This window comes from Anabrus simplex, chromosome 14, assembly GCF_040414725.1.
Source record: "Anabrus simplex isolate iqAnaSimp1 chromosome 14, ASM4041472v1, whole genome shotgun sequence".
Taxonomy (NCBI): Eukaryota; Metazoa; Arthropoda; class Insecta; order Orthoptera; family Tettigoniidae; genus Anabrus; species Anabrus simplex.
Genome location: NC_090278.1, coordinates 78,122,728 through 78,137,907, shown reverse-complemented (window position 1 = coordinate 78,137,907; position 15,180 = coordinate 78,122,728).

Sequence of the window (15,180 nt, the reverse complement as noted above, 5' to 3'; positions counted from 1 at the left end):
TACGTCATAAGTGTCCGGGCATGGGATGAAAACTTTCATCCAAGCAGTCAAGATAATTATTATCCAATGCTATTAAAGTTTTATTTTATAAACTCGTCAGTAATGTAATGTAAAATCATCAATAACTGGGAAGAAATATTAACCTAATTACCGTATGTTTAAAATAAATTGAAAAAAATGAATGTTTGTTACTGACGTATCGGAATACAGTCAACTATACAGTAGATCTACACCGCGCTAGCTAGAGCTCCGGTTTGCGAACTTTGCGCAAGCGCAGTAGTGTGTCGCAACCAACGAGCTAAACTGATAAATTGTTGCATGCTTCCTTGCTGCCTAACAGTATTGGCTGCTCTGGAATGGACAGATCACAGATGCATTTATTTGTTTCAGATTTACGTGATTACTGTAGACATGTGTGCGTGAGTATTTAAGTTTTTAATTTGTGTTTTGGGTGTTTGCAGAAATAATTTGTTTTAATAGTGAACAATTACGGAAAGTCATTTATATCGCAAAACATTAACGTGTGAAGCATTTATAAGCGATTATGGGTAAATATAGAAACTATTCTGCGGGCTTCAAGCTAAGCGTAATTGCCTTCGCTGAACAGCGCGGGAACAGAGCTGCAGAAAGAAAATTTTCTGTGAGTGAAAAGTTGGTGCGTGACTGGCGGAAAGTAAAAAAACAAGCTAAAAAGCACAAACCCTTCTAGACGCGCGTTTAGAGGTCCTAAAACAGGGAAGTTTCCTATAATTGACGAAGGTGTGTTTAGGTACGTCAGTGAAATACGTAACAATGGCTGCAGTGTATCATATGAAATGTTACAAATTAAGGGACAGGAGGTAGCGCGCAAACACAACATACCGGTAACTCAGTTTAAGGGACTCGTGGGTGGATTAAGGGGTTCATGCGACGACACAATCTGTCAGTGCGAAGGAGAACAACACTAAGCCAAAAGTTGCCTGCTGATTACACGGACAAGATAGTAAATTTTCACCGATTTGTCATACGTTTGCGCAAGGAAACTTCGTACTTGCTTTCTCAAATCGGTAATGCCGATCAGACTCCAATCTTTTTTGATATGCCTCGCAACAGCACTATTGCGCTAAAAGGATCACGGAGTGTATTAATGAAAACCAGCGGTAGTGAGAAGTTGCGATGCACGGCAATGCTAGCCATTACAGCTGACGGGAGAAAGTTGCCGCCTTACATCATTTTCAAGAGGAAAGCGATGCCTAAAAATATACAGTTTCCCCGTGGAATTCATGTACGAGTGCAGCCAAAGGGTTGGATGGACGTAGAACTCATGCTGGACTGGGTTAAACAACCAGCTCTGCTTGTTTTAGATAGTTTCCGAGATCACCTCGTGAACGAAGTGAAGCAAATTCTCACTACAAATAAGACACGACAGATAGTCATTCCTGGTGGCCTAACATCTGCTTTGCAGCCACTAGACGTATGTGTTAATAAACCCTTTAAAGACCACTTACGTCGATTTTACGAGTGGATGATGAGCGGCGATCAGCAATTGACGCCCGCCGGAAATATCAGGCGTCCACCCTTGGACTTGTTATGCTCGTGGGTGAAGAAGAGTTGGGATCTTATACCACCTGAACTAGTCTCCAAGAGCTTCAAAAGGACTGGGATTTCGAATGCACTAGACGGTTCCGAAGATGACGCAGTGTGGCAGGGAGACGAAGAATCTGATACTGGTATTAACAGAGGCGAGGACGGCGCATCAGATAGCGAAACCTGCGATAGCGACACCGAAGATTTGGAATAAATTGCGTACCGGTAAGTCCGCATTTCACAACAAAGCGATAATTTTTTGCAAGTGTAATATTTTAACTTTAATAGTCAAATTAATGACAAATTAACTTAATACGTTCATTTTATTTTCAGGTTGGAAAAACGTTCGCCGAATTGTTGCGAAAAATTATGAATTTTGTTTTAGACTACTTTAATTATTTTGATGTATAAACGCGAGTATTACGTGCATCTTAAATTTGTATCAAATACAATTTAGTTATAAATACATTTTTTGAGTAATACAAATACTGGTATTAAATATTCATCGTATAATGGTCGCACCCTAAAAATTTTTTCGAAAATTTTGGTATAAAAAGTGCGACGATTATGCCGTGAAATACGGTAGTAACAATTTTCCCATTCTGCTAACACTTGTGAAACAATAAAAGCATTTTGTTCAAACATTGGCTACTTTGCAAGGCATATTGGCGAGGGCTTCCCTAATGCATGGGGCCCTGTTGTTGATCACATTTACTTCATTACGACAATTCTGGCTGTTGCAGAGAAACTTTACCTTCCTCATTCGACTTTCCTCGTCAGAAACAGGTCCCATGGTGTTTGTTTAACCTCAGCCCGAGGCTGGTTGGGTCCTCAACAGCTCCGCCATCAGCTGTCATAGATGGCCTAGGCATCACTGAAGAGGCGTATTAGGGAAATGAGGAGTGAGGTAATTTCCCGTTGCTTTCCTCACTGGGCCAGAAGTTTCTATTACATATGTCTGCCAAGCCCACTGAAATGCATGCACCAACCAACCCTATGAGCAATATTTTCACACCGTTCATAGCAGGGACTGGCTGCAGAAGGAATGGCATTACTAGTATTACTCATACCTCAGTCACTTTCATTTTGTCAAAGCCAAGGATAAAGCTGAGACAGATCAATGATAGTAACACAATTGCTCTAGCCCATATCAGAAGACATAGTGCACCATACACCACTGGGGATTTAGGGGAAATTGCCGATGTTTGTTGGACTGGAGACTGCCATTCGGGAGACCTTTCTTTGGAAGGAGGGAGCACTTGGTTGCTGTAATTTGACCTGGAGAAGACATATGACACTGCTTGACAATACGAGATTATGTCCACCATACACCACTGGGGATTTAGGGGAAATTGCCGATGTTTGTTGAAAATACCATGTCCTCTGGCTCTTTCGACTCCTAGTAGGGAATGCATATTCTCAGTATTAGGTTCAGGGAATGAGCACCACCGGGATCTGTGTCGAGTGTCATTGTTCAGTATTAACGGCATAGTTGCTGCTGCTGCTGCTGAGTCCGCAGTTCTATCCCTGTATTTAGACTTCCAGCTGTGGAAGGATGGTGGTTGTAGAGGCACCTGCAGCAAGCTGTTAAAGAGTCGACAGATAGGCCTTCAATACAGTTTCTGAATTTCAGCGGTGTATGAGCCTCAGTTCTACACTTCCATAGACGTCAACTTGTGCTTCCAGAGGCAGACTCCTACAGTTTCTGGTGCTCCATATTGATGAGAGACTAACTTGGCAGCCCCACACTCTTCAGTTGAAGGTGGCCTGCATTAAGAGATTTAACATGCTCAAGTTTCTCAGTGGCATTTTGTGGAGGGGTGCTACCACATTCTTACATGGGTAAAGTTCTTTCCCAATTAATATACTGGTAGTTGCTTATTGTTCAGCATCAAGAGCTGTGCTGAAACTTTTAGACAATCTTTCTTTATTCGTGACAGAACTACACAAGAACCTCGTTTATCCAGCCCTCCAGTTTATCCAGATCGAAAGTAATAAAAATCTTTTTACTTGTACGGTATTTCTTTTATCGGGTCGATACCTGAATGTCTTTTCTGCCAAGGATAGTTAAGGACAGGAATTGGATGTTGGCCACGGTCTATCAAAAGTATCGTCTCGGCATTCGCCTGGAATTGAGAGTGGGAAACTGGACTCTTGAATTCCTTGACACATTTGTACGCATTTCTGGATGCTTGGACGTAGATATGAACGACATAAATGACTGGCTGAAGAAGACTTTAATTCAGGCTACGGCATAATGACAGATGAATAAATTATTGTCTCTTGTTCCTCAGCAGGTAATGACGAGAGTGATGGTGAATTTGAAAATGAAACCAGCGCTCCATCAGAAGAAACAGTGCAGCTGGACAAACTGATGGCCTATTTAGAATCCCAGATTGAAACCACATCGGCAGAACTGATGTTAGTAAGAAGTCTTCGTGATCATGCTGCACGCAAACTCTATACAAATGTCAAACAAGAAAAAGCTCTCATACTATTTTAGTGCATAAAACAGTGTCCTTATATTTTTTTGTATAACTGGAAAAAGGTATTACTATACAACTTTTCTTAATATATAATATGTACTGTTTTTTAGTTTTTACGGAATTTTGATAATCCGGATCAGTTCCAATCCCAGTTAATCCGGACAAACAAGGTTCTTGTGTATCGACTTACAGATATTTAAAAAACATATCTACATTCCTACTACACAATTATACAGGTCTGTTATACAACCGTAAATAAAGCAATAATTCGAGAGCTAGATCATTCTTGCCCAGTATTGGGCGACATCAATAGCGTTGGGGGAGGCTGCGATCAAGTCTTTCATTGTGCACATTAAAGGACATAAAACACAATGACATGGATGTTAGATCGTTTGCCGCTCTTCGCAATCACAAAGTAATGAATCACTTGAGAAACCCCACTTCCGCAAGTTTACTTTTGTTTAGCCGACTTCTGTACGGAGTCTGTTAAGGGCTTTCCATACTGTCCACTTCTCGTGGTGTCCACATGGAAGACTTTCCTTCGGCTCTATCCAGTTAAAGGTGGTAGATTCTTTCTTTCCACATTTTGACCCTTTTAGAAAATTATACACCGTAGTTGATTTAGGCTGGCAACTGGAACTTGTTCAGAGAGGAGAGTTTTATAGTACTTCCTCTTAAAAACCAAAAATTACAGGTGTTTGGTCCACTGTACAACATTGGAAGATTCATTTAACACATTGCAGACGGGAGACGAATTAACTAGTCTTCATGAGACTCGTATGTTTGGTGACATCTGTTGAAACTTCTGAAACAGAGCTCGATAGCTGCAGTCGCTTAAGTGCGGCCAGTATCCAGTAATCGGGAGATGGTGGGTTCGAACCTCGCTGTCTGCAGCTCTGAAGATGGTTTTCCGTGGTTTCCCATTTTTACACCAGGCAAATGCTGGGGCTGTACCTTAAGGCCACAGCCACTTCCTTCCCATTCCTAGGCCTTTCTTATCCCATCGTTGCCATAAGACCTATCTGTATCGGTGCGACGTAAAGCAAACAGCAAAAAAAAAAGAAACATCTGAAACTAGCTGGCTGTCAAGGTTACTAGAATCTCTGCATTGAAGCTTTTGTGTTATTCCATGATAGCTTAGCCTTACATTCTTCTTCTGTTTCATGATATATTTGCTAAGTTTTCTGACCTCATGTTTACATTGTTCAAGGAGCCATGTGGTGGGTAAGATGGTGCTTTCCAGACTGACCACGAGCTTAGATGCAGAGGAGATTTGTAATGAATTATATCCGGATAAGTAATCGGATAGCCCCAGTGATGTTGAAGACTGCGAGTTGAATGTTGAAAGCCCTCCAAAAGAAGGTGGTCGAGGACGAGGCTGGAAGTGATATTGTTAGTGTAAATGGAAATATGTCTTTATTCTGATGAATGGGTAGAAAATAATAGTTCACCGATTTTAGAGTTCCTGGCAACTTGCTCTTGTTCAATGGACACATACATTATCATCCACAAGTGTACATTTCTCACCCACATTGGCAGCAAATCCTATAACTACAGGTTTGAGGATGTCTGTATATCAGACTGGTCATGTTACTCTGGATAGGAAAGAGGTTTTTGTCCACCATGACCATCATCCTACTCCAAAACATAATTTAGTCTCCTTGCTGCTGATGATGCCCCGGGATGAAAGACTTACAAGCTACGTGGCTTGCATGGGTAGGTGCCTAAATACATGTGTAGATAGGCGCATAGGTGGGTTGTGGTGGCCGCTCATGAATTAGCTGAGTTGTGTTACACTGAGACTGGAATGGTAATTGCAGATCAGCCTGTGAGAACAAGTAGTGATGGGACATTCGATTCATTTGATTCCGTTCACGTTACTGAATCGATACAGTGATCCGATTCACGGCTCATTGGTCACCGTTCCTACTGCATCTGTGTAGTATGTGCTGGTAAGAGGGCAGCAACAGCATTCAGTGCTCGCAGCTGCCATCTGGTCTTCATACTATGAACTCCTTTCGTAGAAAAAATGCTAGTTACTCTTAATACATCGAAGGTTTCCGGCGACGCAGGGTGGGAAAGGTTAGGATTAGGAAGGTAGCAGCCATGGCCTGAATTAAGGTACAGTCCCAGTATTTCCTGGTGTGAAAATGGGGAAACTACAGAAAACCATCTTAACGGCTGCCGACGGGATTCGAACCCACCATCCCCCGAATGCAAGCGCATAGCCACGCGATATTAACCGCACGACAACTCGCTCAGTCATTTTTTTAAAATGTGTATTTTTCTATCAGCTGAGGATTTTTTTAAATCGTCATATTTTGTATAGGCTACCCGCTGGTTTTCTGATTCAACATACTGTTATTGCGTCTGTCCACATGTGATTGAAGTCTTGTGCAACGATGTGACATATGAACTGAGAGAATACTGAGCCGTTCTTCCCAATATAAAACAGGTACTTTTGAGTGGTCATGAGCATGACTCATAGGGCAGGCTAGAGTCGAGTTTAATTGTCAAAAGTCAACTAAGTTATAATACTAAGATTCATTAAACTAATAAACAGTATAACCTAATAGCCTACCTACTTACTAGTTACTTCAGAATTATGTTGTGACTACCCTTTTAACACTGCAAATAAATCCATTTATTATTTAAACCTCCCTGTAAGAAGAGGACAGTGAATGCAAATGGGTATTATTTTCAAATGTGCTGAGCTCGAGAGTCCATTATAACATACGATTATTTCAGTGTAGCATGGCTCACTGTATGTCTTGCTGCAGTGAGCCGATAAGGAGCCGTGCGTATCTTGTCTCACACTCAGCCGGTTCGTTCACGATTCTTTCGATGTGCCACGATTCACTGTCTCGCTGCAGCGGAAGCTCGGCTCCCCGTCAACGTCCAGTGAGTGCGCCACTCAGTACTGTCGGCTGGGAGTAAGCTGAATCGTGTGCCGTGAGCTCGCCGTTCCTGTGAATCGATTCACTCGTGTCTCAATTATTTATCAAATATTATTTTTCCCCTATTTTTAGATTATTTTTAGCATTAGTAGTTTAATAAAAAACACTGGTCTTGTAAACCAATATTAAGATATCTCTTCTAACTTAAAAAAGAAATAAAAGTCACCTGCCACCTCTTCCCAGGGCACACCGATAACATCCCAAAGAGAGTTGTTTGTATTGGGCCAGGTCTCCACCATTATTCTCTTCGCCTCGGCACACATGTTCTTGTTGGAGTTCATGTCTGCCCCACAAGGAGGCCACTGATAAGCTTAACCTGCCTGCCTTTGCAAACTATTCCTGAATCAAGTATATAACTTTGTGTGGCTATTTCTAGCCAAGTGCAGCCCTTGTAATGCAGACCCTCCAATGAGGGTGGGGGGCATCTGCCACATGTAGGTAACTGCGTGTTATTGTGGTGGAGGATAGTGAAAGTTGCAGGGATGTTGGGGACAGCACAAACACTCGGCCCCCAGGCTATTAGAATTAACCAATGAAGGTTAAAATCCCTGGCCCACCCGGGACCCTTTGACCTGAAGGCCAGTATGCTGACCATTCAGTCAACGAGTCAGACCCTGAATCAAGTGCGATGTGTGAATCGGACATAGATCCTGCTGAAATTGTATAATTCCAGTGGGGTGAAGCACCTGCTCAGAAGGGACTATGTTCTCTAAAATGTTTTTTTTTTTTTTTTTTTTTTTTTTTGCCAGTTGCTTTACGTCGCACCGACACAGATAGGTCTTATGGCGACGATGGAACAGGGAAGGGCTAGGAGTTGGAAGGAAGCGGCCGTGGCCTTAATTAAGGTACAGCCCCAGCATTTGCCTGGTGTGAAAATGGGAAACCACGGAAAACCATTTTCAGGGCTGCCGACAGTGGGGTTCGAACCTACTATCTCCCGAATACTGGATACTGGCCGCATTTAAGCGGCTGCAGCTATCGAGCTCGGTCTCTAAAATGTGCACTCATTGCCTGCCGGTAAGAAGTTGCTTAATACTGTGCAAAATTTCTATCCTACGAAAGCTCATCCAACCCAAAACGCAACAGGTACATGGCCAGAGTGCTGATTCTCAGCCATTTATGCTGAGTTGTGCCTGTGCGGGACCATCATTTGCGGATGAAAAGTTGCTCTTGTCGGAGAATCTGACATTTCACCAATCACATAGCACGTCCTCGGCAAATGGAAGGTGGTACACCCTCTGCTCATCATTGAGCTTTTGTTTCCTTGCTACTCGCCAGGATTGTAACTGCTTCATTCAGCTGACCTCAAGCTGCACAGCATGCTTGAATGGGCCTTGGCAGTTAATCATTCGTTCTGTTCCATGTTCAAGACCCAAGCAAGGACGTCGGTTTACGTCTCTCAATTCTTGGAAACTTTTTATCCAATGCATTGCCTTGTTGTGTGGGATGAAGTAGAGTTGTCCAACCTTGTTCCAATTAGATTTTCTTGTTCTCAGATGCGAGGTCCTTGGTGTGCCATAATTGCTGGTAGAAAGACTTTCCTGTGTGTAATAAGCATGTTCGGGGGCATCCTGAAATCTGATTAGTTTGCCCGCTGTTGCTGCCGGAGGAGCAAAAAAAAAGAACATCCTAACCAGATTCGAACCAGACACCTTCCTACTGTGAACCTGAGTCCATACCTACTGGGTTACGGCATTTCACATACAGGCAGGCATAACTCACCTGCTAGTCTGCCTGATGCCTTCCACCTCACGCTCGTATATAAGGCCGTTTTCAGGAAACTGTTCTATCTGATTGCTTCCTACACTTGTTGATACATCACTTATTATGGCAATTTCTGTACAAGTAATGTTTCATCGCCCCAATTGTCAAACTAGAAACCTCTATATCATGGTTGTTTGTGATGATGCTCGTCACTGCAGTTTGGCTTAGGATTACTCTCATTGGACCATCTGACAAGATATCATCAATGCCTACTCTTACGTAAAAGATCAACTGATGATATATTGCCAATGGCCACACACCGTTTAAGAGACCAGCTGATGATGTTACGTCGATGTAATAAACCTAGTGCATGTTTTTAAATGCCAGAACTAATGTGTTATAACCCTGATGTGTCAATGTGCCAAGATATACGAAAAAGTACTGGAAAAGGATTTCAGAGAAGAACAGTATGGCTTTAAATAAGGAAGGTCAACTATTGACCTCATATTCACAGTGAGGCAGCTACAAGAACAGCATTATGAGTATGGGGAAGATTTGGTGATGGCCTTTGTGGACATAGAGAAACAAGATCTGGAAACCTATGAGTGTGAAAGTAGTAAATGAGCAGATGGTGACAAGGGTGAAAAATATGTATGATGGAAGAGAAAGCTGTGTTGAAGTCTGAACCAAAAGAACTGGATGGTTTAACAAATGGTGTCAAGCAAGGAAGTGCTCTCACACCCATACTGTTTATAGTGGTGATGGGTGATATAATACAGAAGGTAGCACAGACCACTGGGGAGAGAAGAATGAAAGCTCTTGTTTGCAGATGATCTACTAAATGGGGAAACAGTGAGAGTGAAGTTGCAGGAACAGCTAAATGTATAGGAGGAAGTTGTGTCGTCTTATGAAATGAAGTTCTCAGCCCTAAAGAGTGAATTGCTTGGTAACGACACAAAACAAGAACCGAGTGTATAATGGCATGACATTAGGAGGAGAGCAGTTGAAAATATCTGTGAAGTCTAATTGAAAAAAATGGAGGAAACAGGATGGAAATAAATGAAAGAGGAAGGTGTGCAAATATATTCTTTAAGAGTGTAGGAGGTTTGATATGGAACAGGGATGTACTACAGAGATGTAAAGGAATTATCTACAATATGTATTTTGTGCTAATTTTGACGTATGGATCAGAAATGTGGGTGGTGAAGGAGAGTGATAAAAGTAGAATACAAGAAGCGGAAATGAAGTTTCAAAGGTGTCGAGTAGGTTTAACGAGAATGGACAGGGTAAGAAATGGGAGAGTTCGGGAAATGGTAAATAGTGCCTATAGGAAAAGATAGAAAAATCAAGGCTGTAATGGTATGGTCATGTGAAGAGAATGGGAGAAGAGAGAATACCAAGAAAGATGTTAGAAATGGTGTTGAAAGGAAGTAAGACCAAGGGACAGTTGGCTGAAAGGTGTAAAGAAGAGCATCGAGGCAAGAGGAGGGAACCAGATGAGAGTGAGAGAAGAGAAGTGGTAATGGACAGAAAACGATGGAGAGGCTCCTGTTCCAAGCAGACCCAGCCTGTGGTTGGAAACTGCTCTGGATGATGATCGAGTTATTTTGCATAACATGTTTAAAATTATAGTTTTCTCAATGTTCCTTAAAAAAATAGAATCAAAAACTTCTTGCATAGAAGTCTGGAACTCTTTAATTCCTGTGGATAACATGATGAAGAACATATTGAAGATGCTGGAAAGGAGAATCCTTAGTGAGCTGCAGGAAAGGTTTCCAGATAGTGAAAGAATATTTAGGCAAGACTTGGCTCCTTGCCACACTTCAGAGGAGATAAGCAAATTTTTCAGTGGTAACATTTGTGTGCTATTGTGGTTAAGGAACTCCCTTGACATTAATATCATGGGATATGGGCTACTAGCAAAACTTAAGTGTTCCACAAAAATACGCATATGGTATAATGATAATGAACCTAAAAAATACAGTTGAAGCAGGTGGAAAGCCACACACTGTCTCTTTTGTTCCCCCTTAATAACCCCACTAGTAGGCCTAAATCTGAATTTGGTGATCAGGTGTGACAGATTTTTTTTCTTTTTTTGTGAATGATCCCTGATTTAACAAAATTTATATGGATAAATTACCCCAGATTTTTATTTCTAATTATGGCTCCAGAATGTTATTCCTGTGAAGATTTTAAATTTTGTAATTGATCCTTCTTTTTGTGAATGACCTCAGATATTTTAATTTTGTGAATGATCCCAGATGTTTATTTGCCTTTTTCAAATGACTCCGGATTTTTATATTTTTGAATGTCCTAGATTTGTTTACTTTTGTTAATGTCCTAATGAACGATTTTGATAAAATGTGAATGACCCCATATTTTTATTTGCCTTAGGGAAATGACCCCAGATTTTTTGTTTGTTTGTGAATACCCCCTGATTTTTATTTATCTTTGTCAAATGACAACTTTATTTTCACTTTAGCTGAGAGTGATGGATGACCCGGAGTTTTTAATTTCACAAATGACTCGGATATATATTTGCACATAGTCATTTTAATGCGACTTCTAGATATATTTGTTGTTCAATTGGCCTTTGTGTTTTTTATTTGTGGTTTTATTCGATTTTGTGGATGATCACTTGTATGAATGAAGAGGCAGTATGTATAATTTGAGGCCATTCCCGCATTTAGACTACTAGTACATTACAAGGGCAAAAGTGTTTCACGGATTTATTTCAAAATTTTGACTGAGCCATCTTAAATACAAAGTATGTTACAAGTGTTATTTTTAATATCCACCTATTCAATACAAAGAGATCTGGTAAATTAAGAATTAAATCTCATCATAAAAAGTTACAAGGAATCCTGATTATTCATCTTACAGGTTTGAGTTTGAAGCTGATGATGCCCTTAATATGGGCGAAACATGTCCCTTGTAACTTTTTATGATAAGATTTAATTCTTAATTTACTAGCTCTCTTTGTATTGAATAGGTGGATATTAAAAACAACACTTGTAACATACTTTGTATTTACGTTCATTTCAATACGGACCTAACATGAGAATTATAACATGTAATGAGCCATCTTATACGAAGAACCTCACTTTTGGCCCTTCTAACATAACTATTACCCTTATAACTTAACATTTCACAGCCTTTTGCACTCTCAAGGACGTTTTACATCAGTCATTTTATAAATAGTACTTTTGGTGCCAGAGTGCAGACTAAATGCCCTTGCAGATAAGAGGCAAATTGAATTAAATGCTTAGCTCCCTCTTGGCATAGTGAAATAATAATAACTTACCTGTGCTTTTCGTACGATCAGAAGAAAGTCTTTAGTGAAAGTTTCTTCAAAAGCCATTTATCAATCCAATCATTTTTGAGATTATCCTGGACAACAGTACAAACTCTTTATAATATTAGTACAGTAGAGTCCCACGAAATTGACCTAATGTGGACTGACAGGATGTCAGTTTCCATAATGTTGAGTTTAATGGAATGAGAAGTGGGTTATACACAACTCATAATATTTCATTGCATATTCCTCTAATGAAAGTTCTTGAACAAGACATGACACGTGAAAGTACAATATACCCTAAAATAATTGTTTACAACTTAAATTAAAAATTACTAGTTCTTTGTAGGAAAAAATGTACTGATGCTTGACTGTCTCTCGCACTCATTTCATCGTCATGCAACTTCATCGCGTAGGTGATGGAGAAACAAAATGTCCATAGCAGATGCACCTTGCTTCTCCATGTAACGGAACATTCCTTCAGTGGCCTGTGGTCCTTCACTGTGAACTATCTTTTCTGTTGTCTTCCATCTCTTCGTCTTCTGATTCATCTTCATTCTCTTTCACTAGTGCAGCTATTTCACTATTTAAAATTTCACAGCTTTCAACCTACCCCATTCATTCTCCAACATCACCTCCAGTAAGATCTTTGCAGCTGAGAATTGTATTTCACAATTTTCTGTCTCTTCCCTGCTTTCTTGAAACTTGTTTCTTGAATGGTCTAGGAAGAAACGAGGCTTATATGTTCGATTTAATTCCAGGATTCAGATATCCACCCCACTACCTCCAACATGACTATTTTCTTTAGTTTATTGATCATGTCATTTGTCCTCCACAGTTATGTAAGAGAAGAAAGAAGTTTTACATCTCTATATCTTCTTCAATGCTTCCAAAATGCTCTGGTCCATTTGTTGATGCACCAAAGTCAAGTCAGGATGAGTAGAAATGTATAGTGTGACGACTTGTGCTGGTGTAGATAGACAGGAATCAGCTGTCTCTGAACTTGTGTTTCTAAATTTGAATTGGTGTGATTTAATTCTGAATTTATAGTTTAAATAAATGATTTGAAACCGTGTATTTATTGCTGTGGTGCTTCAGGACTGTGCATTGTGTTTATGTGCTTGATGCAAGTTAAGATATAGTGTTTCATGTTTTGAAAGTAATCAGCAAAAAATACATAGGAAGTATTTTACAGTTACTAATGATATAAGGACATTACTTCAGAAATTGGTTTGTCAGTAATGCTATCAATATCTCAAACATTTGTGCTTAGTTGACCTAAGCATTCTTTAGTAATTCACCATGAAAATGACTGCATATCAAACTCTGTGGCAAGTATCAGTTATAACCTTTTAAAAAAGATATCAACTGTTTAGTGTACATGCTGCAAAATACATCACAGTAAGCATATTAAACCTCTTTATGCTTGCCACATTTTTCTTATAAATAGGTATATCATACACATGTAATTCTTTCATAACTACTTAATTTATATGTTAACATACTCAGCTTAATCATGAATCCTACTAGTAACTTCCTCTGGAGATGCTTAATTCTCTTTTTTAAGATGAATTCATGCTGATTATCAGCACTAACTTTGTGTTATCACCAGCACAAGATCATACAGAGCTTATACTAGGGGTGTCAAGTATCGAACAAGCATGAGTGGAAGGGACATCCGATTCAGTAGATTGGCGTTGATATGGACATTTTTTTACTATGATGTTTCAGGATGAATATAATGGAAGATTGGAGAAATGTGTGGGACTGCTATGGGATCCAGTTTGCATTTCTGTCCCACATTTCCACCATTAATAATGAAACTGTCACAGTTTTCGATAAGTTCGGTGGTAACATGCAGATCACAGCTACGACTTTTATCATTGAAAGGCAGATCTTGTCATGGAGTAGCTTTGATCCACTTGGAGAACAGATTGGGAACCTTTGGGGTGAAGAAAACCTTTTTCGTTTGATTGTTTATCGCAACCCGACTTTTAACCCGGGACATAGCAAGCTGCTGGCATATTCTCATGCGGTAGTAAATTGAAGCACATGCCAAAAAATACGTTCTACTTCTAAAATACTTCATATTTTTCACTTTTCAGTTCACAAAAAGTTAACACCAGACATTTTGCACGTGTGAAACTACCAAAAACGACCAGAAACGGTTTACACACGTTTGTTTTAAACCGACAAAAAGCGTGCCTACTTGTCCTTCATATCGACAGCAGTGCTGCAGGCGGTGAAAAACATGTACACCATGTCTGTTAACATGAGATTTTCTTTTGCTATCTGCTTTATGTTGCACCGAAACAGATAGGTCTCATGGCGACGATGGGACAGGAAAGGCCTAGGAATGGGAAGGAAGCGGCCGTGGCCTTAATTAAGGTACAGCCCCAGCGTTTGTCTGGTGTGAAAATGGAAAACTATCTTCAGGTCTGCCGACAGTGGGATTCGAACCCACTAATCTCCCGGATGCGAGCTCACAGCTGCGCGCCCCTAACTGCACGGCCAACTCGCGCGGTAAGCATGAGATTCAGAGGGAATCATCACACTATTCATTTCTATTCATCATGGTCATGTTAAGAGGCAGAAAGGTAGCTTTTATATCTTGATCAGCAAAAATCATTTCGCCATTAATAAAGAAGAAAAATTAGTGCTCTCAGGTTGAGTTAGCAGGATTCTACTGCAATGGATTTACACTATATTACTACCTAGAAACGTTTGGGAGGGAGCAGAAGGAATAAGAAAAAAAAAGACCCAAATGAGGTGGAAGAGCATAAATTAAGTGTTAACCGAATATTATACAATTTGTTACAAATATTTCTGTTTGACATGATCAGATACATGCATTTGAATTATCAAAAACATTGCATATTAGAATTTGAACACTTATTATCCTCTGTTGATCATGTATAAACACTCAGGTACCTATACTGTAGATATTCTTAAGGTCAAAGTTCCTAGTTTTGAAAAATTGTTTGAATTTTTATTGTGATATTCCATGAGGCCAGTGGCATAGAGAGGAGTTTTAAATTATAATACAGCAGCCTGGGTATGGGTAGTAAACTGCTCAAACTTATGTTTTGGTAAAAGAGTATTTATTATAAAATTGGTTATGGAGAACTATAATATTTTATAAATAATTCACAAAAAGAAAAGTCAAGAAATG